The 27,265-nt window shown below is 37.0% G+C and overlaps 1 pseudogene across 1 annotated transcript in view; it reads left to right on the top strand.

Moving 5' to 3' along the window:
• LOC145509217 (protein CFDP2 pseudogene) overlaps positions 1-24,374 on the top strand; it is an 837,797-nt pseudogene extending 813,423 nt beyond the window's left edge. Inside the window, exons 10-11 of the transcript XR_014055918.1 lie at positions 10,235-10,319; positions 22,854-24,374. The product of XR_014055918.1 is annotated as a protein CFDP2 pseudogene, transcript variant X1 (transcript). The remainder of the gene's footprint in view (positions 1-10,234; positions 10,320-22,853) is intronic.
• Positions 24,375-27,265: the final 2,891 nt, after the last annotated feature.

A 27,265-nucleotide genomic window follows, 5' to 3' on the forward strand; every position in this document is an offset into this window, starting at 1 on the left:
CCTGCCTTCAATCTTTCTAGCATCAGGGTCTTTTCCAATGTGTTGGCTCTTTGCATCAGGTGACCAAAGTATTGGAGCTTCAGCTTTACCATCAGTCCTTCCAATAAATATTCAGGACTGATTTTCTTTAGGATGGATTGGTTTGATCTCCTTGCAGTCCAAGGGGCTCCCCAGAGTTTTCTCCAACACCACAGTTCAAAAGCATCAGTTCTTTGGTCGCTCAGCCTTTTTCTTATGGTCTAATTCTCACTCTATACATGACTCATAGAAAAACCATAGCTTTGACTATACAGATCTTTCTTAGCAAAGTAATGTCTCTGCTTATTAATACACTTTCTAGGTTTGTCATAACTCTTCTTCCAAGCAGCAAGCATCTTTCAATCTCATGGCTGCAGTCACCATCTGCAGTGATTTTGGAGCCCAAGAAAATAAAGTCTGTCATTGTTTCCATTGTTTCCCCATCTACTTGCCATTGTTTCCATTGTTTCCCCATCTACCTGGTGATGGGACCAGGTGCCATGATCTTCTTTTTTTTAATGTTGAGAGTTAAGCCAACTTTTTCACTCTCCTCTTTCACTTTCATCAAGAGGCTCTTTAGTTCTTCACTTTCTGCCATAAGGGTGGTGTCATCTGCATCTCTGAGGTTATTGATATTTCTCCCAGCAATCTTGATTCAAGCTTGTGCTTCATCTAACCTGATATTTTGCATGATGTACTCTGCATATAAGTCAATTAAGCAGGGTGACAATATACAAGCTTGATGTACTCCTTTCTCAATTTGGAACTAGTCCATTTTTCCATGCCTGGTTCTAACTGTTGCTTCTTGACCTGTATACAGATTTCTCAGGAGGCAGGTAAGGTAGTCTGGTATTCCCATCTCTTGAAGAATTTTCCAGTTTGTTGTGATCCACACAGTCAAAGGCTTTGGCATAATCAATGATGCAGAAGTAGATGTTTTTCTGGAATTGTCTTGCTTTGTCTATGATCCAGCAGATGTTGGCAAACTGACCTCTGACTCCTCTGCCTTTTCTAAACCCATCTTGAACATCTGGAAGTTCTGGGTTCCTGTACTGTTGAAGCCTAGCCTGGAGAATTTTGAGCATTACTTTGCCAGCATGTGAAATGAGTACAATTGTACAGTAGTTTGAACATTTGTTGGCATTGCCCTTCTTTGGGACTGGAATGTAAACTGACTTGTTCAAGTCCTGTGGCCACAGCTGAGTTTTCGAAATTTGCTGACATATTGAGTGCAGCTCTTTACCAGCATCTTCTTTTAGGATTTGAAAAAGCTCAGCTGGAATTCCATCACCTCCAATAGATTCAGTGTAATCCCTATCAATAGATGACTGTGTATAGTATAAACATTTTGATGATATTAATTCTCCTAACCCATGACATAAGACATCTTTGTATTTTATGTGTGTATTCATCTATGTCTTTTATCAATGTCTTATAGTTTTCAATGTTGAGGTGTTTACCTCCTTGGTTTAATTTAAGTATTCTCTTGTTGCTATTGTAAATGAGGTCATTTTCTTCTTATTCAAATACCTTGTTTTAGTGTATGGGAATGCTACTGATTTTTGTATGTCATTTTTTTGTGCTGAAACTACTAGCTTTGTTGGCTACTTCTAGCAACTTTTGTAGTGGAATCTTTATTTTTTCCTGTATATAAAATCATGTCATGTGCAGATAGAGACAATTTTACTTCTTTCTTTCCAATTCTGAAGTCTAACTAGTACTATGTTTAGTAAGGCTGGTAAAAGTAGACACTCTTGTTTTGTTTCTGATCTTAGAGAGAAGACCTTCAAACTTTTACCTGGTGAGTATTATGTTAGCTATGGGCTTTCTCTTCTGTGGATTTCTTTATGTTCAGGTATGTTCCCTCTGTATCTAACTGGTTGAAAGTTGTTTTTTAAGAATGGTTATTGAATTTTGTGAAATGTTTTTTTTTTTCTGTATACAATGAGATCATATAAATTTTATCTTTCCTTCTGCCAATGTGGTGTATCACAGTTATTGATTTGCCTGTGTTAAATCATTGTTGCAATCCAAGCATGAATCCCACTTTAATGTTATAGATGCTTTTGATGTGCTGCTCAATTCAGTATGCTAATATTTTGTTGAGACTTTTTCTATCCATATCTATGAAGAATACTGGCCTGTAGTTTTCTTTCCTTGTAATGTCTTCTCTGACATTGTATCAGGGTAATGGTACCCTTGTAAAATGAGTTCAGGAGTATAACCTCCTCTGATTTTTTTAGAAAGTTCGAGAAACACTGGCTTTAATTCTTTACATGTTTGGTAGCAGAACCATCTGTTCCTGGGCATTTTGTGTTTGGAGTTTTGTGTTTCATGATTTGGTCTTCTTGTTAGTAATTGGTCCATTCAGAATTTCTATTTCATCCTGATTCAGTCTTGTTAGGTTGTAAGATTTTCTAGGTTGCTAAGAATTTCTAGGTTGTCCAGTTTGTTGGCATATAGTTGTTCATAGTAGCCTCTATTATCCTTTACATGTCTGTGATATTGGTTATAATATCTCCTTTCATTTATAATGTTACTGATTTGGGTCCTCTCCTTTTTCTCTTCATTCATTTAACTAAAAATTTATCAATTTTGTTTATCTTTTCAAAGAATCAGCTTTTTAAATCTTTTCTTCTGTTTTCTTGGTCTATTTTTTCTTTCTCTTATGAATAACACTTTTGCATCTCTGAATTTTCAGCTTTGATGTAATTTGTTTTTTCCTAGTTCCATGAGTCTAAAGTTAGGTTGGCTGAGATATTTCTATTTTTTTGTATTTGCATTTGTGGTTATAAATATCCATCTTACAACTGTTCTTACTGCATCTCATAAATTTTGGTATCTTGTGTTTTCACTTACACATGTCTCAAGTACTTCTAAAATTTCCTCTGTTTTTTTTTCTGGCCCATTTGTTGTTCAATAGAGTGTTTAATAGTCACGTATTCATGATTTTTCCAGTTTTCCCCCAACTACTGATTTCTTCTTTCATGCCATTCTGGTCAGAGAAGATACTTGGTGAGATTTTAATCTTTTTAAATTTGCAAAGATACATTTTGTGCCTAACATGTGATCTATCCTAGCAAATGTTCCATGTGGGTTTAAAAAGCATGTATATCCCACTGCTGTTAAGTAGAATATTCTGCATATGTTTGATAGGTTCATGTGGTTTATAGTTGTATTCAAATCTGTGTGTTTTGTTTTTTATATTCTCTGTCTGAATGATCAATCCATTTTTTAGAGTAGAGTATTAAATTACCCACTGTTATGTTAATGTTTTTCTTGTTAGATCTGTTAGTATCTGTTTTATCTATTTAGGTGCTTCAATATTGACCATGTATTTACCATTGTTATAACTTCTTGATGGATTGACCCCTTCTTCATTATATAAAAAACTTCTTTGTCACTTTTAAAAATCATTTTTAAGTCTATTCTGTCTGAAATAAATATAGCTACCCCTGATTTTTTTGGTTATATTTGCTTGAAAGATCATTTTCCATCTTGTCACTTTCAGTCTTTGTGTCTTTAAAGTTAAACTCAGTTTATTATAGGCAGCATACTCTTAGACCTTGTTTTTTTTTTTTTTATTCAGACACTTTCTTTTAATTGGAGAAAGTCCATTGACTTTTGAAAAATGTTTATTTTATATTGGAGCATAGATGATTAACATTGTTGTTAGTTTTAGGTGTGCAGCAAAGTGGTTCAGTTAATACATATACATGTATATATTTTTTTTCAAATTATTTTCCAATTTAGGTTATTATAGAATATTGAGCAGTGTTCCCTGTGCTTTACACTAAGTACTTGTTGATTATCTATGTTAAATAAAGTAGTGCATACATGACAATCCCAAACTCCCAATCTATCCCATTCCCACCCTCCCCATCGGTAATCATAAATTCATAGTCTAAGTCAGTGAGTCTGTTCATTTGTAACATTATTTTTTAATTCCACAAATAAGCAATACTATATTTGTCTTTCTCTGACTTCACTTAGTATGATAATCTCCAGGTCCATCCATATTGCTAGAAATGGCATTATTTTTATGGCTAATATTCCATTGTATGTATGTGTATATACATATATATATATATATATATATAATCATCAGACAACATGATACATGAATTCTGTATGTGGAAGGGAGGGATAGAGAGAGAAAAACAGACTGTAAAAAGATAGATGTATACATGTAGGTAAAAGGAACAAAACTTCAGGAGCTCATACACTACTAATATATTCTAATACATTTCTAACACATAATGATAGTAATACATTCTAATTCAGTTCTTTTGTTGTACAATCACTAAGTTGTGTCCAGCTCTTTGGGACCCCATGGACTGTAGCACACCCGGCTCCTCTGTGCTTCACCTTCTCCCAGAATTTCCTCAAATTCATGTCTATTGAGTTGTTTATGCTATCTAACCATCTTATCCTCTGTCACCCCCTTCTCCGTTTCCCTTCAGTCTTTCCAAGCATCAGGGTCTCATTGGAAAATGAGTCAACTCTTCGCATCAGGTGGCCAAAGTATTGGAGCTTGAGCCTCAACATCAGTCCTTCCAATGAATATTCAGGGTTGATTTCCTTTAAGACAGACTGATTTGATCTCCTTGCTATCCAAGGGACTCTCAATGGGAGTCTTCTCCAGTACCACAGTCCAAAAGCATCAATTCTTCAGTGCTCAGCCTTCTTTATGGTCCAAATCTCACATCTGTACACAACTGCGAGAAAACCCATAGTTTTGATTAGACAGACCATTGTTGGCAAAGTAATATCTTTGCTTTTTAATATGCTGTCTAGGTTTTTCATAGCTTTCCTCTTAAGGAGCAAGCACCTTTTAATTTCATGGCCGAGTGGAACCTCCTCAGTGATTTTGGAGCACAAGAAAGTAAAATCTGTTACTGCTTTCACTTTTTCCCCTTCTATTTGCCATGAAGTGATGGGACTAGGTGCCATGATCTCAGTTTTTTGAATGTTGAGTTTCAAGCCAGCTTTTTCACTCTCCTCTTTCACCTTCATCAAGAAACTGTTTAGTTCCTCTTCATTTTCTGCCATTAGAGTGGTATCATCTGCATATCGGAGGCTGTTAATGTTTTTCCAGCAGTCTTCATTAAAACTTGTGATTCATCTAGTCCAGTGTTTTGCATGATGTACTCTTCATATGAGTTAAATAAGCAGGGTGACAATATACAGCTTTGACGTACTCCTTTCCCAGTTTAGAACCAGTCTGTTGTTCCATGTCCAGTTTAATTTAATTGCTTCTTAACCTGTATACAGATTTCTCAGGAGGGAGGTAAGGTGGTCTGGTATTCCCATCTCTTGAAGAATTTTCCAGTTTGTTGTGATACACATAGTCAAAGACTTTAGCATAGTCAATTAAGCAGAAGTAGATCTTTTTTTTCCTAGAATTCCCTTGTTTTCTCCAATATCTAACAAATGCTGGCAATTAGATCTATGGTTTCTCCACTTCTTTGAAACTCAGCTTGTACATCAGGAAATTCTCAGTTCACATAGTGCTGAAGCATAGCTTGAAGGATTTTGAATATAATCTTGCTATATCATGTGATGAGTGCAATTGTACAATAGTTTGAACAGTCTTTGGCATTGCCTGTCTTTGGGATTAGAATGAAAACTGACTTTTTCCAGTCCTGTGGCCACTGCTGAGTTTTCCAAATTTGCTGACATATTGAGTGCAGCACTTACACAGCATCACAGCATCTTTTACAACTGAATAGTTCAGCTGGAATTCTGTCACCTTCACTAACTTTGTTCATAGTAATGCTTCCTAAGGCCCGCTTGACTTCATACTCCAGGATGTCTGGCTCTAGGGGAGTGACCACAGCATTGCGGTTATCTGAGTCATTATGTATAGTTCTGTGTATTCTTGCCATCTTTTCTTAATTTCATCTGCTTCTGTTACGTCCTTAGCATTTCTGTCATTTATCGTGCCAATTCTTGATGAAATGTTCCCTTGATATTTCCAGTTTTCTTGAAGAGATCTCTAGCCTTTCCCATTCTATTGTATTCCTATATTTATTTGAATTGTTCATTTAAGAAGGCATTCTTATCTCACCTTGATTCAGTTCTAATATATACATAATTATAGGGTTTTCACTTCATCTTTTCAACATAATATTCATATTGTATCTGTACGTATCCTTTTTCTTCCACGCAGAGATCTTGGTTCTAAAGAATACAGAAGATGGTAAAATTAGAATATTCCATGATTACTCATTTTGTTTATTGAATATTATGTATGAACAGTTTGGAAATAAGATTCAAATAATGTCAATACTAATGATGGTTACTGAAAACAGTTTAAATCTTTTTTGCATATTTCTTTATATTCTCCCAAAACTGTCATATTTACACCATGTCTACAATAGCAGATAATACAGCCATTACATGCAATAAATCTTTTTTTAAGACTTCATTTTTAGATCTCGAAATAATTACGTATATAACTCTTACCATTAGTACTAAGGTCAATATCGTTCTCAGTTCAGTTCAGTCGCTCAGTCGTGTCTGACTCTTTGCAACCCCATGGACTGCAGCACACCAGGCTTCCTTGTGCATCACCAACTCCCCGGCCTTGCTCAAACTCATCTCCATCACGTCAGTGATACCATCCAACCATCTCATCCTCTGTCATCCTCTTCTCCTCCCCCAATCTTTCTCAGCATCAGAGTTTTTTCCAATGAGTCAGTTCTTCCCATCAGGTGGCCAAAGTATTGTAGTTGCAGCTTCAACATCAGTCCTTCCAATGAATATTCAGGACTAATTTCCTTCAGGATGGACTGGTTGGATCTCTTTGCAGTCCAAGGGACTGTCAAGAGTCTTCTCCAACACCACAGTTCAAAAGCATCAATTCTTTGGCTCTCAGCTTTGTTTTTAGTCCAACTCTCACATCCATACATGACTACTGGAAAAACCATAGCTTTGACTAGACAGACCTTTGTTGGTAAAGTAATGTCTCTCCTTTTTAATATGCTGTCTAGGTTGGTCATAGCTTTTCTTCCAAGAAGCAAGTGTCTTTTAATTTCATGGCTGCAGTCACCATCTGCAGTGATTTTGGAGCCCCCAAAAATAAAGTCTGTCACTGTTTCCATTGTTTCCCCATCTTTTTGCCATGAAGTGATGGGACCAGGTGCCATGATCTTATATATCTGAATGTTGAGCTTTAAGCCAACTTTTTCACTCTCCTCTTTCACTTTCATCAAAAGGCTCTTTAGTTCTTCTTTGCTTTCCACCATAAGGGTGGTGTTATCTGCGTATTTGAAGTTATTGATATTTCCCCTGGCAGTCTCGATTCCAGCTTGTGCTTCATCCAGCCTGGGATTTCTCATGATGTACTCTGCTTATAAGTTAAATAAGCAGGGTGACAATATGCAGATTTGACGTACTCCTTTTCCTATTTGGAACCAGTCTGTTGTTCCATGTCCAGTTCTAACTGTTGCTTCCTGACCTGCATACAGATTTGTCAGGAGGCAGATCAAGTGGTCTGGTATTCCCATCTCTTTCAGAATTTTCGACAGTTTATTGTGATGCACACAGTCAAAGGCTTTGGCATACTCAATAAAGCAGAAGTAGATGGTTTTCTGAAACTCTCTTGCTTTTTCGATGATCCAATAGATATTGGCAATTTGATCTCTGGTACCTCTGTCTTTTCCAAATCCAGCTTGAATATCTGGAAGTTCATGGTTCACGTACTGTTGAAGCCTGGCTTGGAGAATTTTGAGCATTACTTTGTTAGTGTTTTTATCATTGCCTAAATCTCTTTCACTATGAGATAACTGAGAAAAATCACATGGGAACAATATCTAATTAATGCTTATACATTACTCATAGTTAATAGCTCTTTGGAATGGGGATCAATTTTGCTGATTAGGAAATCTTTTTGTCACATTTTTTTTTTTTAGTATCGTAATTATGTTATCCATGTAGCAGTTTTAGTTCACTTTGTTTATAAACCTTGTTGCGTGAATGGCCCAAGTGTTTTTCTTTTTCTATGCAATCATTTTATAAACATGTGTTGGCCATTCTGCATTGTTTTGTCTTTTATAAATTTCCAAGTTTTAATTATTTACTTTTGATTGTGCTAGGTCTTTGATGCTGTGCAGGCTATCTTTAGTTATGGTGAATGGGAGCTATTTTTCATTGAGATATGTGGGCTTCTCACTGCAGTGGCTCCTTTTGTTTCAGAGCACAGGCTCTAGGTGTGTGGGCTCAGTAGTTGCAGCTTGCCAGCTCTAACGAGTTGGCTCAGTAGTTGTGGTACAGGGGCTTAGTTAAATGTGGGATCCTCCTGAATCAAGGACTGAACCCATGTCCCCTGCAATGGCAAGTGAATTCTTAACCACTGAACCACCAAGGAAGCTCTGTTTTCTTTTTCAAAAAGGACATTCAAAACTCTTTTATTATAGTTTTTTTAATCATAGTTTTAATATACTTTTTATGTGTTCCATGTCCTTGATGAGATGCTCACCTTCGGGTACTACAGTTATCCGTATATTAGATTTTCTTTGCATGTGCTTACCTTCAGTAACTGCTACTTTTTCTCAAATATTTTATTTTTAATTTATAAAACTTCCTCATTTTGTACTTTCAGTTGCTATTGAGGCATTATGTTGTGTTTATTTGTTCCCATACTCCTTTTACAATATTCTTATGATTTTTTAAAAATTTAGTCTTCTAACTTCTGTCATCTTATTTCTGAATTTTTATTTATGATATAATTTCATGTCTGCAAAAATATCTAACCTACTTAGCTTATCTTGAAATATACATTAGATTATTAATGGTTTCTGGGCATGCATTTCTGGCATGCATATGTTTTTCTGAAAGACTATTAGTCTGCTCCTTAGTCTATTTTTTATTTTCTTATATTTGTATGTATATGGTATCTGGCCTTAATACGTTTGTATTTTTACATGAATTGAGTTTCCCAAACTTTTACAAGAAGGTATGCTTGAAGATGATTTCCATAGCTCACAAAGCTCTCTATACTCTTGTGTGCTTTGTTTAAAAAGATGGTAGTTTGTTTTCTCAGATTTCCAGGCTGTAGTTTTTTCCTCCACTTTTATCTAAAATTTTTTGCTCTATTGTCTCAGTCATATTCTGATTCGATTCCCAGACATATTTCCTCAACGTGGATCCCTTCCATCAAGAGATGTTCTCATGAGTCATTTTTGAGATTTTACAGGCATTTGGCTTTTCCAGCCCAATTAAGAGTTATCTAGGCTTCTAATAGTCATTAAAGAATGCAGCAGGCAAAAACCATATGGGTTTCAGCTGATGATGAGATATGCTTAGTAGGAACTCCTCAAATCTTGTTTTGAGTACCTGAAATATGTTACTCCACTTTATTGTTACATAAAGTATAGAAAAGAAAAAAAAAAGCGAAAGTGAAGTTGCTCAGTCGTGTCTGACTCTTTGCGTCCCCATGGACTGTAGCCTACTATGCTGCTCCATCCATGGGATTGCCCAGGCAAAAGTACTGGATTGGGTTGCCATTTCCTTCTCCAGAGGATCTTCCCAACCCAGGGATTGAGCCTGTGTCTCCCACATTGTAGGCAGACACTTCACTGTCTAAGCCAAAATGGAAGGTAAAGTATAGCTATCTTAAATATCTCATTATAATCTAATTTACTTTACCATATAAATCTTGTGTTTTGTTGCTGTGATTCCTAAGGAATAACTCAGATTTTGGGTATTCTTCCTTTCTTAGGCCTTTCAAATTGTCCTCTTAGTACCCTCTGATAGTTTTCCACACAGCCACTGTAATACTCATGTATTATTAATATAAGTCTTAATAGTTTGTTTCCAGGGGCTTATATGGGTACTTAATATCCAGAATTTTTCTACCCAGTTCTGGATTTTTATGTGTGAATTCTGAAAAATCCAAAAGCTAGCCTTCCGTTGCATTATTGTCTCCTTCTCTAGAACTTTAACAAAAAATATTTATGAGTTATTTACTAAAGGTTAATTATTGATCACAATTGAACTTAAATATGGAGTTTTTCTTATTTCTTGTGACCCTCCTACCAAGTAGATACAGTTGATGTTTGAGTTCCATGAGTTCACTTACAGACAGATATCTTTTTCAATAAGTATATTGCAAAAATGTTTATGTAGAGATTAATGTGTTTTTAAATATGTAGAAGGTGAGTGATTTCTAATATGAAATTATTAATATACTAGTTTTCTTATTGTTTTATAGCTTGGCTTTTAAAGAATTACACTACTGGACAGTACACCTCTGTCTCTCCTAATTAGAAAAACTGCCCATCAGCCTATCACCAAAGGTAAGCAGTGTGTTTTAAAAATGTAACAGTTTGCAATATTTTAGTATGAATATGACTGTACTGTACTATTGTATTCCATATAAATTTTACAGTGATTCATTCATTAATGTAAAAGCTAGGTAACTGTGAAGAAATCATATTGATTATACTAGGCTTCCATTAAGCAATCATATTACTGCTGCTTTGTTATCAATTTATGAATTGTTATAGACATAGATAAACATGAATTTCTCACCTTTTCATTTTTGATGTCTAGTGTTAGTAACAGAGAAGGCAATGGCACCCCACTCCGGTACTCTTGCCTGGAGAATCTCAGGGATGGGGGAGCCTGGTGGGCTGCCGTCTATAGGGTCGCACAGAGTCGGACACGACTGAAGTGACTTAGCAGCAGCAGCAGCAGTGTTAGTAATATGGATAACATCTGTAGTGCTTTGTACCCCACAAGGCAATATTTATGTAGGTACTAACAAGTGATTCATTTTTTAAACACTGGACAAACTTACAGTACAGTAAATATAAGTTTCTTAATAACATTCTTTAGGCTACTTTATGAGAATATACTATATAATATAGAAAACATATAAAATATGTGCTTTTCAACTGTTTATGTAATCAACTGATCTGTAAGGCCTCTGGTCAACAACAGGACTATTAGTTAAATTTCAGGGAAATCACAAGTTCTACATGGATTTTCAACCGTGAGGGAGTCGGTACCCCTAATCCCCTACATTGTTCAAGAGTCCACTGAATATTCAATAGTGTTGCCTCATGCAACTATCCATGTACTAAAGCTCTAACTTTCATAATTTGGTGCGTTATGACCATGAACCTACAAATATAACAGTAGGTCCTATATAACTTCTGAGGATATCCAAGAAGAATTCATGAGATGATTGATGCTGCCTTTTTGTAACCATGGAATACAATGTCTTCTACATATTTTGCTAAGACTATTCTTATTACAGCACTAAAAGGTTCAGCTAAAAGTTAAATATAATAGGCTAATGAATTTACTTAAATATCAGCAGCACAGTCATGAATAAATTTAGATTGTGATATACTCTGGAAGTAAAAAGCATTTAGAATTTTACCTTTGCTTTACTATGCAAAATGCTTTATTTAAGCAACAAAGTCTTAAGAACCCAAGGGAGCTCCTAGTCTCCATATTAAATCCTGAAGTAGCTTATGAATTGTTTAATATTTGAACACCTACAAAGTGACATCAGTTCATCTTCTCTGAAGTAGAAACATCTCTAAGAGGGTGCACAACAGCAGCCTAGCTGAAAAAAGTGAAAATGAAATTGTCATGTTTAATCACCTCCCTTCTTGGAAAGAAAGACTTAAGCATGTGAAAATGGAATCACTCAAGTCAGAATTAGACCAACTGCTGTGACTAATATCTCCATGATGAAACAAGCTTGTTCATTTTGTATTCCAAGCAACTAACTAAAAGAAGCACAGTGTGTAAAACATAATAGATACCAAAAATTCTTTCTTGAAAGAATGAATGAATCAGGGATTAGAAGGACAAGTTTTTTGTCTCTTCACTCACTGACTCATTCTTTCAAGAACAATCTTTACAAAGAAGTAGAATTCCATTAAATGTTCAATAACAAGAAGATACAACATAGGTAGGAAAGAGTATACATTTTTAATCAGATGAAATTTTTATATCTGTAAATTTTTAAATATATTACCTAATTCACTAGATTTTAACCAAAAATATTTTACATAGGAATTAACCACTATTAGGCCCTCAGTAAGAATTTGTTCTCTTTCCTTTCCTTAGATCTAAATTCTAAAAATAATGAAACATTATTTATCACTAAGAAAAACTATAAAAGTTTTCATTTTTAAATTTTCTTCCCAGTATTTAACATATAAGTTTGTATAAGTTTAAGATGTACAACATAATCAGTTTATATATGTGTATATATATATATATTGAAAAATGATTACCACAATAGGATTAGTTAACATCCATCACCTCACATAGCTACATTTTAAAATCTTCCTTGTGATGAGAACTTTTAAGATTTACTCTTAGCAACTTTCAAGTGTACAATATTAACAACAGACATGTACAATATTAACTATAGAGAAGTAATATCTATGTAATGGTACATTCCTAGAAATTGTAACTGGAATTTGGGGCATCTTTACTGAACTCTCTCACCCCCAAACACCACATCGGCCAACCACAAATCTAATCTGTTTCAGTGAGTGTTTTTTTTTAGTTTCCACATTAAATGAAATCATGTAGTATTTGTCTTTCTCTCTATAACTCATTTCACTTAACACAGGTAGCCCTTGAGGGCATAGGGCTATGACAAATGGCAATACTGCCTTCTTAAGTGTGGCTGAATAGTATTCTATTTGTGTACCACAGTTTCTTCTTTCTTCTGTCTGACACTCAGGGTATTTCTGTGTCTTGTCACAGGTCTCCTGTAAGTAATGCTGCAATGAACATAGTATAGATACTTCTATGAGATCATGATTTCTACCTCGTTGGCCACACACACACACACACACACACGCACACACACACACACACACACACACACACACACACACACGCTCAATAGTAGGATTTCTAGATCATAGGGTAATTCTACTTTTATTTATCACAAATTTTAGTTTTTTGTTTTTAAATTTTGTGTTAGTTTCAGAGGTACAGCACAGTGATTCAATTATATATGTATATAAATATATTCTTTTTTACGTTTTCTTCCATTACAGATTATTACAAGATATTGAGTTTCCTGTGGTATATAGTAGGTCCTTATTGGTTATCTATTCTATATACAGTCATGTGCAAATGTTAATCTGAAAGTCCTAATTTATCCCTCTCAACCTTTTCCTTTTGGTAACCATAAGTTTGCTTTCTATGTCTGTCATTCTGTTTTGCAAATAAGTTCATTTGTATAACTTTTTTAGATTCCACATGTAAGTGATATTATGTGATATTTGTCTTTGGCTTACCTTACTTTCTATGATAATCTCTGGGTCCATCCATGTTGCTACAAGTGGCATTATTTCATTCTCTGTAATGACTAAGTAATGTTTCATTGTGTAGTTACACTATATCTTTATCCATTCATCTATTGAGAGACACTTAGGTTGCTTCCATGTCTTGCTGCTAAGTCACTTCAGTCGTGTCCAACTCTGTGCGACCCCACAGATGGCAGCCCAGCAGGCTCTGCCATCCCTGGGATTCTCCAGGCAAGAACACTGGAGTGGGCTGCCATTTCCTTCTCCAATGCATGAAAGTGAAAAGTGAAAGTGAAGTCGCTCAGTCGTGTCCAACTCTTAGTGACCCATGAAGTGCAGCCCACCTGGCTCCTCCGTCCATGGGATTTTCCAGGCAAAGAGTATTGGAGTGGGGTGCCATTGCCTTCTCCTTCCATGTCTTAGTTATTGTAAATCTCGTTGCTTTGAACACTGTGGGGTACATGTATCTTTTTGAATTCTAGTTTTCTCTGGAGGTGATACCACATCACAGTTTTGGTTTGCATTTTTCTAATGATTAGCAATGTTGAGCATCTTTTTCATGTGCCTCTTAGCTATCTGTATATATTTAGAGAAATGACTATTTAGATCTTCTACCCATTTTTTGATTGGGTTGTGTTTTGTTACTGACCTGTTTTTGTATTTTGAAAATTAATCTCATCAGTCTCCTCATTTTAAGTATTTTCTCCCATTCTGTAAGTTGCCTTTTCTGTGTGTTCTTACCAATACTTGCTATCTCTTGTCATTTTGGTGAGCTATTCCAAAAGGTATCAGGTAACAGCTCATTTTGATTTCCCTAATAATTAGTGATGTTGAGTACCTTTTTGTGTCCCTGTTGACAATCTTTGGAAAAAAATTTCACTTCCAGGTACTTTGCCCATTTTTACATTGTATTATTTGTTCTTTGCTGTTGAGTTGTATGAGGCTTTTATTTATTGTGGATAGTAACCACTTATCAGATAAGTGGTTTGAAAATATTCTCTCCCAACACCATTGGTCATCTTTTCATTTTGTTGATTGTTTCTTTTTCTGTGAGGAAACATTTTAATGTGTTATAATCCCATTTGTTGCTTGCACTTTAGATGTCATATCCAAAAAAATCATTGCCAAGATTCATGTGAAGAAGCTTTTTCCAAATTCCGTGAAAAAATGGTGAAATAGGAGTTCCAAGGTTCCCTATCCTGACACAAAGATCAACAATTAGACAGCTATCTATGAACAAAAATAGCTCCATGAGACATCTAGATTCCACTTTGAAAGTTTTAGCAATACTGTGGAAAAAATGCTAAAAATAATAACAAAAAGACAATGTTTCCCATATCATCACATCACCTAAGCCAGCATTGTTTGGCACTAAGAAGGAACTTCCCAGCTCATAAGAAATCCTCTCACTAGAGACAAAAAAGTGGAGTGACCAACTAGCTTTATAGCTTCTCTCAGTACTATGTGAAGGTCCAGTTTTGACACATACTACTTCAATGATACTATATCAATTTTATAACTAACTTTATGACTTAAGGGGATAGGGAAAATTAGTTCCCATTCTTTCTATCTTAATTGTATAGCTCTTTTCCTAGAACAATGATACAAATCTGCATGAACACTAAATTGTACTATAGTGTTCACTGATACACTCATAGCATCATCTATATTATTTTTCTCTTCATATTTGAAGGGAAGGGAGCTGGGTGCAAAAGTTGAATCTCAAGATGGTATAACATTATTAATTATTTTCCTTAGCTGATTTTGAGAGTTCTTAAAAATAGAGCAAACTTGGCTCACCCATGGCCCAGAGAACTTGGCCAGGTGAAGCCACCATACAGGGTTCTCTGGTGGCTCAGTGTAAAGAATCCACCTGCCAATGCCAGAGACACGGGTTTGATCCCTGTGTTGAAAAGATCCCCTGGAGAAGAGCCTGGCAACCCATTCCAGTATTCTTGCTTGGGAAACCCCATGGACAGAGGAGCCTGGTGGCCTCCAGTCCATGGGGTCGCAAGAGAGTCACACATGACTTAGCAACTAAACAACAGTCTACAATGGCCTGAATCACTACCTAGGAAGAAGGAAGAAAAGCAGAAGCTATTATCAGTGAACATAGTGTGACCCCTTGCAGTTCACAGGGACGTCCTCTGCAGAAACATTCAACCGCTTCTGCCACTGAAGAAGTCGCCTGTGGGCTGCACAGATCTCACCAGCTACCCCAAAGGTATTTATGTTCTAACAGACACCTCAGATCCTCCCTGAGCATCTGCCCCCACCCCCTGTTGGAGCCCAGACCCACACGGGTAGCCATCGTAGCTCTCTGAATCTGCCCGGGCCTCTTCCCAGCCTAGATACCTACAGCTGCACAAGCGCAAGGCACCAGCCTAGGCACTCTCAGTCGATAGTGTGCCTGTGCTCAGGGCTCATCCTCCAGCTCTGCAGCTGCATGCCACCCCACCAGCCTGATGCATATCATTGGCCTCCACTGCAGCATACTTGGAAGGTATTGGGTTATCCAAAAAGTCTGTATGAGTTTTTCCGTAAGATGTTATGGAAGCTTTTTGGCCAAAATATTATGCAGCCCTGGCTGAATACAATGACAAAGAGACCCCGTTGCTACTGAGGTGTTGGAATCAATCATCTCTGCTTTTTGTCACTGGCTGGCAGTGCCGTGTACACTTATAGATAGCCCCTCTAGCAGTGCTCCAGAATGTTCCCAGCCTAACTTCCAGAAGTGGTCCTCACTGTGGTGCGCTCAGGGAAGAATGTGTGGCCACAGAAGAGTACACTGGCATCTCGGGCTCCCACAGCTACTTACAGTTCTGGATCAGACTCTGCCTTCTGTTGATGGCCAGCAACACTGTGCCAACTTAGTTAGACCTTTAAGCTAGGACCCTGCATGACCCTTACTGCAAAATGACTACATAGGGATAGAGTATAAATCCATAGGAGAGCACACAAACACCCAGGTCTTCTTTGCAGTTGAACCCATAGTCAGCCCTTATTCTTACTGGTAGGGGCCAGGGCAGGTTGCATGATTCTATCTGCATGTGACCACTGCCATTGCATTGGTACCTGCAACTTGCCCTCACAGCTAATTTTATTTATACCACTGGCTCCAGCCACTACCAGTGCCTGCCCTGGTCCCTAGTTACTGGTCCTACCACTTCTGTTATGACCCCAATAGCCCTTAGAGGCCCTGTAGTCCCCCTTTGGTACACACCAAGAAGCATGCACCTATCAATGCTGTGACCAGTGGTCTAAAATGAAGAGCCATCACAACCCTCCTCAGACACAGTGCCACAATGTGCCCCACACTTGGTATCCTGTACCTCTTGGGTCATGATCCTAGCACAGTCCCCTTGTGTTCCCTAACCACCAATGAAAGGCTTCCTTTAAAAGAAAATCATCCGTAATGCCTGGAAGAGGTGACTGCTCTTTCAAAAGCATGGACAGCTAAAGAAGGCTATAGGAATCACAGAGTTTGAGGGAAACATGTCTCCACCGAAGGGATATAGTAAACCTCCAGAAAGTGGCCCCAAAGAAATGGATATCCAGAAACTGGCCAACATAATTCAAAATAAGTGCTTGACAGATGCTAAGAGAGCTGTGAAAACACAGAAAAACAATTTAAAGATATTAGGGAAACAATTTAAGAACAAAATTGGAAGCTCAACAAACGTATTAGAAAAGAACTAAACAGAAATTTTGGATCTGAAGGATGCAATGACTGAACTGAAGAATTCAACAGAGAGCTTAAACAGCAGACTTGAACAAGCAGCAGAGAGAATTGGTGAACTAAAAGACAAATCAGTTGAAATGATATAATTCAAAGAGCAAAAAGAAAAAAGAATGAAAAGTAATGAAGAAAGCCTAATGAGATACTACCAAAAAGAATAATGTATGAATTACTGGAGTCCCAGAGGGTGAAAGAATTGGAAAGTTTATTTAGAGACATAATGGCTGAGAACTTCCCAAATATGGAAAGAAATTTTAACATACAATTTCATGAACCTCATAGGGTCACCTTGAAGTTTCACTCCAAAATGTTCTTCCCCAAGAAGATTATTTAAAACCAAAAATAATAAATAACTTTTAAAGCAGCAAGAGAAAAAAAAATTTTTTCTCATGCAAGGAAACCTTCAAGACACTCTGAGCAGGTTTTTCAGGAGATACCTATTAGACCAGGAGAGAATGAGATAATATTTTCAAAGTGCTAAAATAAAGAAATTGCAACAAAGAATACCCAGAAAAGTTGTTCATCAGAATTGAAGATGAAATAAAATCCTTCTATAATGAATAAAAACTGAGGAAATTCACCATCACTAATCCTGAATTATAAGAAAGGCTGACAGGAGTTCCTCAAGCTGAAACAAAAGACACTAATGGGCAAATTAAAAACATGCAAGGCGATGTAGAGGTAAGCATATAGCAACATTCAGAATATCCTAATACTATAACACAGCATTGTTAAGTACTTAACTCTAGAATAATGATGAAAGAAAAAGATTATTACAAAAATAATATGGCTATAGCTTGAATATTTAATACTATTTTTTTTACAAATGTAAAAGGGAAGAGTAAAAAGACAAAATTTTGTATTCAGCATTAAATTGTTATCACCATATGATAGACAGTTATATCTATAAGATGTTTTATGTCACTCTCATTGGAGCCACAAATCAAAAATCTACAATAAATACACAAAGCTAAAGAGAAAGCAATCAAAGAATACAACTAGAAAAAATTATCTAGTTCCAAAGGCAGAAGAAAGGAAGAAAAGAAAAATGGAACTGCAAATCAAATAGAAAATAGTAAGATGGGATTAATAAGCCCTCATTTATTAAATATGGTTCTGAACCCATTTACAATGTGAGTGTGGAACCCCATACCATCAAAGCAATACTTGGGACACTATCTGGGTGTCCTAAAATTTAATTCAATTCTCATCCTATCTACCCAGATATAGCATCAGATTACACAAGGGTTCAGTCCCACAAGATTCTAAGTGTGCCACTGTCCCCAAATCTCCACATGTTCACCAACTCAGAAGCTCTCTGATCCCATTTCTTCTGGGGTTTTATGAAGGCGTTACTGATTAAATCATTTCCCTGCCTGGAAATCAGAGGATGGGCCTGAAAATTCCAACTCTCTGAACTCTGGCAATCAGCCCACATCCTTAGGTGCTTTCTAGAACTCACCTCATTGACATAAACCCAGTTGTGGTGGAAGGGGTTTCTTATGAATAATGAGACACCCATTTCTCATTTATGGTTTTGAAGTGATTTCAGAAAGAAAAGACCAAATGTAATGGCAAAAGATGCTCCCTTTATAAGCACAAGTGAGAGATACTGCAGGTTCAGTTTATCCACTGCAATAAATATTGCAATAAATCAGCCATGCAAATTTTTTGTTTCCCAGTACATTTAAAGTGATGTTTACACTACACTGTAGTCTACTAAGTGTGCAATAGCATTGTGTCTAAAAACCAATGGACCTACTTTACTTATAACATACTTTGTTGATAAACAGTGTTAACCATCATCTGAGCCTTCAGTGAATTATAATATTTTCACTGGTGCAGGATTTTAAGTATTGGGAGAGTTACCAGAATATTTGTGATACAGAGACACAAAGTGAACAACTACTGTTGAAAAGTGGTGCCAGTAAACTTGCTTGACATAGGGTTTCCAAAAAAACCTTCAATTTGTAAAAAAAGAAGAAGCAGCACAATAAACTGAGGTATGTTCATATTCTTATCACAGGAAATTCCAAGGGTTTTGTTATCTGTAAGCCAGGAAAGGGAATGGAAGTCAAATATCATACCTTTCGATAATTACTCTAAATGTTTATAAGTTAAAATTTCTCATCAAAAGGTATAGAGTAGGTGGATACATAAAACAATAAGACCGAACTTTATGTTGCCTACAAAAGTCTCACCTCACCCCTCAGGACAAATAGATTCAAAGCAAAGGGATGAAAGAGATATTCTATATAAGTGGAAATCAAAAGAAAGCATGACTACCTATATTTATAGCATACAAAGCAGACTTTAAGTCAAAAATGGTAACAAGAAACAGAGATGATCATTATATAATGATAAGGGGCTTAATCCATCAAGAAGATATAAAATCACAAATATAAGTGCACCTATTATCAGGGCACTTAAAAGTATTAAGCAAATACTAACAGATCTGAGAGGAGACACAGCCAACACAGTTATAGTAGGGGACTTCAATAGTGCACTTTCAAAACTAAATAGATCATCCAGAGAGAAAATCAATAAGGAAATGTTGGACTTAAATTATATATTAGATCAGATAGACTTAATAAATATATACAGACATTCCACCTAGCAACAGCAGAATGCACATTCTTCTCAAATGTGCATGAAACATTCTCCAGGGTAAGTCACATGATAGGTTACAAAACAAGTCTTCACTGATTTAAGAAGATAAGATCATACCAAGTACCTTTTTGATGACAATTGTATGAAACTGGAAATCAATAACAAGAGGGAAGCTGGAAAAGCCACAAATATGTGGAGAATAATCAACATATCACTAAATAACCAATGAATCAAAGAAAAAAGAGGGAAAAATTTTTGAAGCAAATTAAAATGGAAGCCTATCATATCAAAATTTGCTGGCTGCTGCATATCCAGTACTCTTGCCTGGAAAATCCCATGGATGGAGGAGCCTGGTAGGCTACAGTCCATGGGGTCACTGGGAGTCGGACACGACTGAGCGACTTCACTTTCACTTTTCCCTTTCATGCACTGGAGAAGGAAATGGCAATCCACTCCAGTACTCTTGCCTGGAGAATCCCAGGGACAGCGGAGCCTGATGGGCTGCCGTCTATGGGGTCGCACAGAGTCGGACACGACTGAAGCGACTTAGCAGCAGCAGCAGCATACCTGTATTAAGAGAATGTATAACAATAAACACCTAACTTGATAAACAAGAACTTTCTCATATAAAAGCCTAACTTGACACCTCAGGGAACTGGGAAAAGAACAAACTAAGCCCAAAGTTAGCAGAAGAAGTGAACTGACAAAGATCAGAATAGAAATAGATGTAATAGACACTAGAACAATAGTAGGAAGGATTTAATGACTCTTAAGAGCTGGGTTATTTTTTTAAGATAAACCAAGTGGACATATAACTATACTAACTCAGAAAAATGGAGAGAAGACTCAAAATCAGAAATGAAGAGGAGACTTTACAGTTAATACCACAAAAATACAAAGATCATGACAGTATCATGAATAATTATATGTAAAAAAAGGATGGATAACCTACAAGAAGTGGATAAACTCCCAGAAACAAATCATCTGCCAAGGCTGAATTGTGAAGAAATAGACAAGAACGTGAAAAGAATTATATTGATTAAATATATTAAACAAGTTAATCAAAAAGCTCCCAAAACAGAAAAAAATAGAACCAGATTTCACTGGTGAATTCTACCAAAATTGAAAATAATGTCAATTATTCTTAAATTCTTCCAAATAATTGTAGAGGGAACACTCCCAAACTCATTTTACAAGGCCCACGTTACCCTGATACTAATGTCAGATAAGATATTATAAGAAAATTACAATATTCCTGATGCATACACATAAAGATACAAAATTTCTCATCAAAATATTAGCAAACTGAATTCAACATCAAATTAAAAGGATCTTCACCATGATCAAGCTGAATTTATCCCTGGGATTCAAGATTGGTTCAGCACTCGCAAGTGAACAAATGTGATTTACCACATTAAAAGAATAGAAAGTCTTATGATCACCTCAGATGCAAAAAAGCACTTGGCAAAGTGTATCACTGCATGATAAGACATGCTCAACACACTGAGTATAGAAGGTACATACAGGAAAACAACTTAAACAAAATAAAGCCATATATGACACAGTCACAGTCCCCTCATCCTCAGTGATGAAAGGCTGAAAGCTTTTCCTCTAAGATCAGGACAAGACAGGGTGCCCACTAATAGTACTCCTATTTAGCAAATGACTCTACCTTCAAGCCAGAACAATCAAGTATGAAAAATATATAAAAAGAATAGAAGAAGTAAAATTGCCTTTGCAGATGATATGATGTTATATGTAAAAAATTCTGTTGGCCATTTCCATGTCTATTCAGTTCTGCTGTCCATTTTTAATAGGGTGTTGTGGGTCGTTTGCTATTGAGTTCTTCATACTTTGGATATTAACCCCTTATCAGATATATGATGTGCAAATATTTTCTCCCATTCCATAATCTGCATTTTCATTTTGTTAATTGCTCTGTTTGCTCTGTAGAACTTATTTGGTTTAGTTTTACTTAGCTATTTGTTGTTTTTGTTGTTTGTGCTTTTGCTGTCACTCATACCAAGGGGATTACTGTTGAGACCAGTGTTAAGGCGATTTTTCCCTATGCTTATTTCTAGGAGTTTTCTGATTTCAAGTCTTAAATATGTTTAACTCTTTAATCCATTTGGAGTTAATTTTGGTAAGGGATGTAGTTTCATTAACTAGCATATGTATATGCTGTTTTCTCAGCAACATTTATTGAAGAAACTATTTTTCCTCTACTGAGTGTTCTTGGCCCTCTTGTCAAATATTAGTTGGTATGTATGCATGGACTCATTTCTGAGCTCTCTATTCTCTTCCATTAGTTTATGTGTCTGTTTTTTATGCTAATACTGTACTGTTTTGATTACTATAGATTTGTAATATAGTCTGAAGTCAGGAAGTATAATGCTTCCAGTTCTGTTCTTCTTAGGATTACTTTGGCTAGTCTGTCTTTCCAGGTGCCTCTGTAGCTTCAGAAAATTTTAGATTCTTTTTTTTTTTTTTTTACTAATTCTGGAAACATTCCTGTTGGAATATTGACAGGGGGTTTATTGACTACAGGGAAGTCTGGCATATTGCAGTCCATGGGGTCACAAAGAGCTGGACATGACTGAGCGACTGAACAACAACAAATAGATTGCTTTGGCTACTACAGACATTTTAATGATATTGATTCTTCTCATCTGTGAACATGGATATGTTTCCATTTATTTGTGTCATCTTCAATTTCTTTCACTAGTGTCTTACAATGTTCAGTGTAGAGATCTTTCATCACCTTGGTTAGACTTAGTAATAAGTATTTTATTATTTTTCATGCTTTTGTAAATGAGAATTATTTACTTTTTACATAGTTTATTGTTAGTGTATAGAAATATTATTTAAATCACTGAGATTGCTTAGAAAGAGAAACTAGTTAGTGACTATCTTGTATTTCACCAATCCAGTGATTATTTACCATTTGCCATAATGATTATTCTGAGAAAAAGTCATTAAAATGATTCACCTGTTGTTTCAACTTTACACATTTCCATGCCAATTTTAATTAGGTAGAAATTGCTTTGTATTTGAACACTTATTCCCAGTGGATGTTTATAATTATTTTGCATGTGAATTTGGTACAGGGCGATAAGTGAAGTAAATTCTATACTTTTCACTTTTATCTTTTTTCCTTCCTTCTTTTCTTTTACCTTTCCTTATCTTTGTGCCAGGGGCGGCGGCAGACAGGGCCTAGGCAGGGCCGGGGGCTGGGGCCGGCGGCGGCGGCGGTGGCGAGAGGAATTAACCAAGGCCCAAGGTAAGAGAAACCCAAGTAAGACGGTAAGTGTTGCGAGAGGGCATCAGAGGGCAGACACACTAAAACTAAAGTTACAGAAAACTAGCTAATCTGATCACACGGACCACAGCCTTGTCTATCTCAATGAAACTATGCCATGCCGTGTGGGGCCACCCAAGACGGATGGGTCATGGTGGAGAGGTCTGACAGGTTGTGGTCCACTGGAGAAGGGCATGGCAAACCACTTCAGTATTCTTGCCTTGAGAACCTCATGAACAGTATGAAAAGGCAAAAGGATAGGACACTGAAAGATGAACTCCCCAGGTCAGTAGGTGCCCAATATGCTAATGGAGATCAGTGGAGAAATAACTCCAGAAAGAATGATGGGATGGAGCCAAAGCAAAAACGATACCCAACTGTGGATGTGACTGGTGATAGACGCAAAGTCGGATGCTGTAAAGAGCAATATTGCATAGGAACCTGGAATGTTAGGTCCATGAATCAAGGCAAACTGGAAGTGGTCAAACAGGAGATGGCAAGAGTGAATGTCGACATTCTAGGAATCAGCGAACTAAGATGGACTGGAATGGGTGAATTTAACTCAGATGACCATTATATCTACAACTGTGGGCAAGAATCTCTTAGAAGAAATGGAGTAGCCATCATGGTCAACAAAAGAGTCCAAAATGCAGTACTTCGATGCAATCTCAAAAATGACAGAATGATCTCTGTTCGTTTCCAAGGCAAACCATTCAATATCACGGTAATCCAAGTCTATGCCCTGACCAGTAACGTGGAAGAAGCTGAAGTTGAATGGTTCTATGAAGACCTACAAGACCTTCTAGAACTAACACCCAAAAAAGATGTCCTTTTCATTATAGGGGACTGGAATGCAAAAGTAGGAAGTCAAGAAACACCTGGCGTAACAGGCAAGTTTGGCCTTGGAGTACAGAATGAAGCAGGGCAAAGGCTAATAGAGTTTTGCCACGAGAACGCACTGGTAATAGCAAACACCCTATTCCAACAACACAAGAGAAGACTCTACACGTGGACATCACCAGATGGTCAACACCAAAATCAGATTGATTGTATTCTTTGCAGCCAAAGATGGAGAAGCTCTATACAGTCAGCAAAAACAAGACCAGGAGCAGACTGTGGCTCAGATCATGAACTGCTTATTGCCAAATTCAGACTTAAATTGAAGAAAGTAGGGAAAACCACTAGACCATTCAGGTATGACCTAGATCAAATCCCTTATGAGTATAAGTGGAAGTGATAAATAGATTTAAGGGTCTAGACCTGATAGACAGAGTGCCTGATGAACTATGGACAGAGGTTCGTGACATTGTACAGGAGACAGGGTTCAAGAAAATCCCCATGGAAAAGAAATGCAAAAAAGCAAAATGGCTGTCTGAGGAGGCCTTACAGATAGCTGGGAAGAGAAGAGAAGCGAAAAGCAAAGGAGAAGAGGAAAGATATTCCCATCTCAATGCAGAGTTCCAAAGAATAGCAAGGAGAGATAAGAAAGCCTTCCTCAACAATCAGTGCAAAGAAATAGAGGAAAACAACAGATTGGGAAAGACTAGAGATCTCTTCAAGAAAATTAGAGATACCAAAGGAACATTTCATGCAAAGATGGGCTTGATAAAGGACAGAAATGGTATGGACCTAACAGAAGCAGAAGATATTAAGAAGAGGTGGCAAGAATACACAGAAGAACTGTACAAAAAAGATGTTCACGACCCAGATAATCACAATGGTGTGATCACTCACCTAGAGCCAGACATCCTGGAATGTGAAGTCAAGTGGGCCTTAGAATGCATCACTACAAACAAAGCTAGTGGAGGTGATGGAATTCCAGTTGAGCTATTTCAAATCCTCAAAGGTGATGGTGTCAAAGTGCTGCACTCGATATGCCAGCAAATTTGGAAAACTCAGCAGTGGCCACAGGACAGGAAAAGGTCAGTTTTCGTTCTAATCCCAAAGAAAGGCAATGCCAAAGAATGGTCAAACTACCACACAATTGCACTCATCTCACATGCTAGTAAAGTAATGCTCAAAATTCTCCAAGCCAGGCTTCAGCAATACGTGAACCGTGAACTTCCAGATGGTCAAGATGGTTTTAGAAAAGGCAGAGGAACCAGAGATCAAATTGCCAATATCCGCTGGATCATCGAAAAAGCAAGAGAGTTCCAGAAAAACATCTATTTCTGCTTTATTGACTATGCCAAAGCCTTTGACTGTGTGGATCACAATAAACTGTGGAAAATTCTGAAAGAGATGGGAATACCAGACCATCTTACCTGTCTCTTGAGAAACCTATATGCAGGTCAGGAAGCAACAGCTAGAACTGGACATGGAACAACAGACTGCTTCCAAACAGGAAAAGGAGTACTTCAAGGCTGTATGTTGTCACCCTGCTTATTTAACTTATATGCAGAGTACATCATGAGAAACGCTGGGCTGGAAGAAACACAAGCTGGAATCAAGATTGCCAGGAGAAATATCAATAACCTCAGATATGTGGATGACACCTCCCTTATGGCAGAAAGTGAAGAAGAACTAAAGAGCTTCTTGATGAAGGTGAAGGAGGAGAGTGAAAAAGTTGGCTTAAAGCTCAACATTCAGAAAACTAAGATCATGGCATCTGGTCCCATCACTCCATGGGAAATAGATGGGGAAACAGTGGAAACAGTGTCAGACTTTACTTTTTTGGGCTTCAGAATCACTGCTGATGGTGACTGCAGCCATGAAATTAAAAGACGCTTACTCCTTGGAAGGAAGGTTATGGCCAACCTAGATAGCATATTTAAGAGCAGAGACATTACTTTGCCAACAAAAAAGTCCGTCTAGTGAAGGCTATGGTTTTTCCAGTGGTCATGTATGGATGTGAGAGTTGGACGGTGAAGAAAGCTGAGCGCCGCAGAATTGATGCTTTTGAACTGTGGTGTTGGAGAAGTCTCTTGAGAGTCCCTTGTGCTGCAAGGAGATCCAATCAATCCATCCTAAAAGAGATCAATCCTGGGTGTTCATTGGAAGGTCTGATGTTGAAGCTGAAACTGCAATACTTTGGCCACCTCATGCGAAGGGTTGACTCATTGGAAAAGACCCTAATGCTGGGTAAGATTGGGGGCGGGAGGAGAAGGGGACGACAGAGAATGAGATGGTTGGATGGCATCACTGACTCGATGGACATGGGTTTGGGTAGACTCCGGGAGTTGGTGATGGACAGAGAGGCCTGGCGTGCTGCAATTCATGGGGTCGCAAAGAGTCGGACATGACTGAGCGACTGAACTGAACTATCTTTGTGCCACCCTCCTTTTCAGATAACATTTGAAGTAAGGTCTTTACTGAAGCAACATAGGTTTCAAATTTTGCACTTAACTTCCTGACAACTACAAATACAGGAAGATGGAGTTGGTTTTATTGTTGTTAGAAAGAGAGAACTCAAAATTTTTAGTGAAAGCAAAGATATTTGTCACACCATTCTCTAAAACAATTTTCCGTTGTGAGCCTTCATAAAAGAAAAACTGAAGAATATCATGAACAGTTTCCTGAATAATATCCCTGAAAGCCATTCTGATGCAGTAATGAGATTCACATAGCTGCCCCTTATAGTGCCCTTGGATAAAAGCCACATTTTAATATTAAACTGAAGTTTAGGAAACATGATTCTTTGAGCAGACCAAGTATAAGTTATAATAGTGGACTGGCTTGAAAAGTATGGTGGTGGTGGTGGTGTAGTCACTAAGTCATGAAAAAGTATAGATCACAGAAAAAGATAACACACAATGGATGAACCACATATTTCATATATTTTCTATAAATATGTCTCTAAACTAAATATGTCATAAGAGCAGACAGGTGCATTCTATGACAAAGCCTGGAGTGTTTATAAACTTGGACTTCCAAAAGGTAAAGTCATGATAGTTAACACACTGAGAGGTTGATATACTTTTGTACCAATTAAGAAGCCTAACCAAAATTTTTGCCTTAACTGGAGACTTAATCACATAATGCCTCGTGACGTCTGGCATATAATTGCTTTATTCTGTTATTTAATTTTTCATATGTGCGTATCAGATGCACAGTGAGAAAACTTCCTGGAGGGCACATGCCAAAAATGTTAAATATTTAACTCAACCACAGTTTCTTACTACTATATAATGCTTGATAAATGTTACATGATTAAACCAAAGAAAGAATCTCCATCTCAGTCAATTAGCCAGGATCACCAGACATAAAAGAATGTTGGCTTATCGGTACCAGACCTCATAATTTTAGAATAGTTATGACACATTACAACTGTTGTGGAGTCTACTTTAAGTGACTCAGAAAACAACAAAA

Source organism: Giraffa tippelskirchi, chromosome 1 (genome assembly GCF_054371585.1).
Source record: "Giraffa tippelskirchi isolate mGirTip1 chromosome 1, T2T-mGirTip1v1.2.pri, whole genome shotgun sequence".
NCBI lineage: Eukaryota > Metazoa > Chordata > Mammalia > Artiodactyla > Giraffidae > Giraffa > Giraffa tippelskirchi.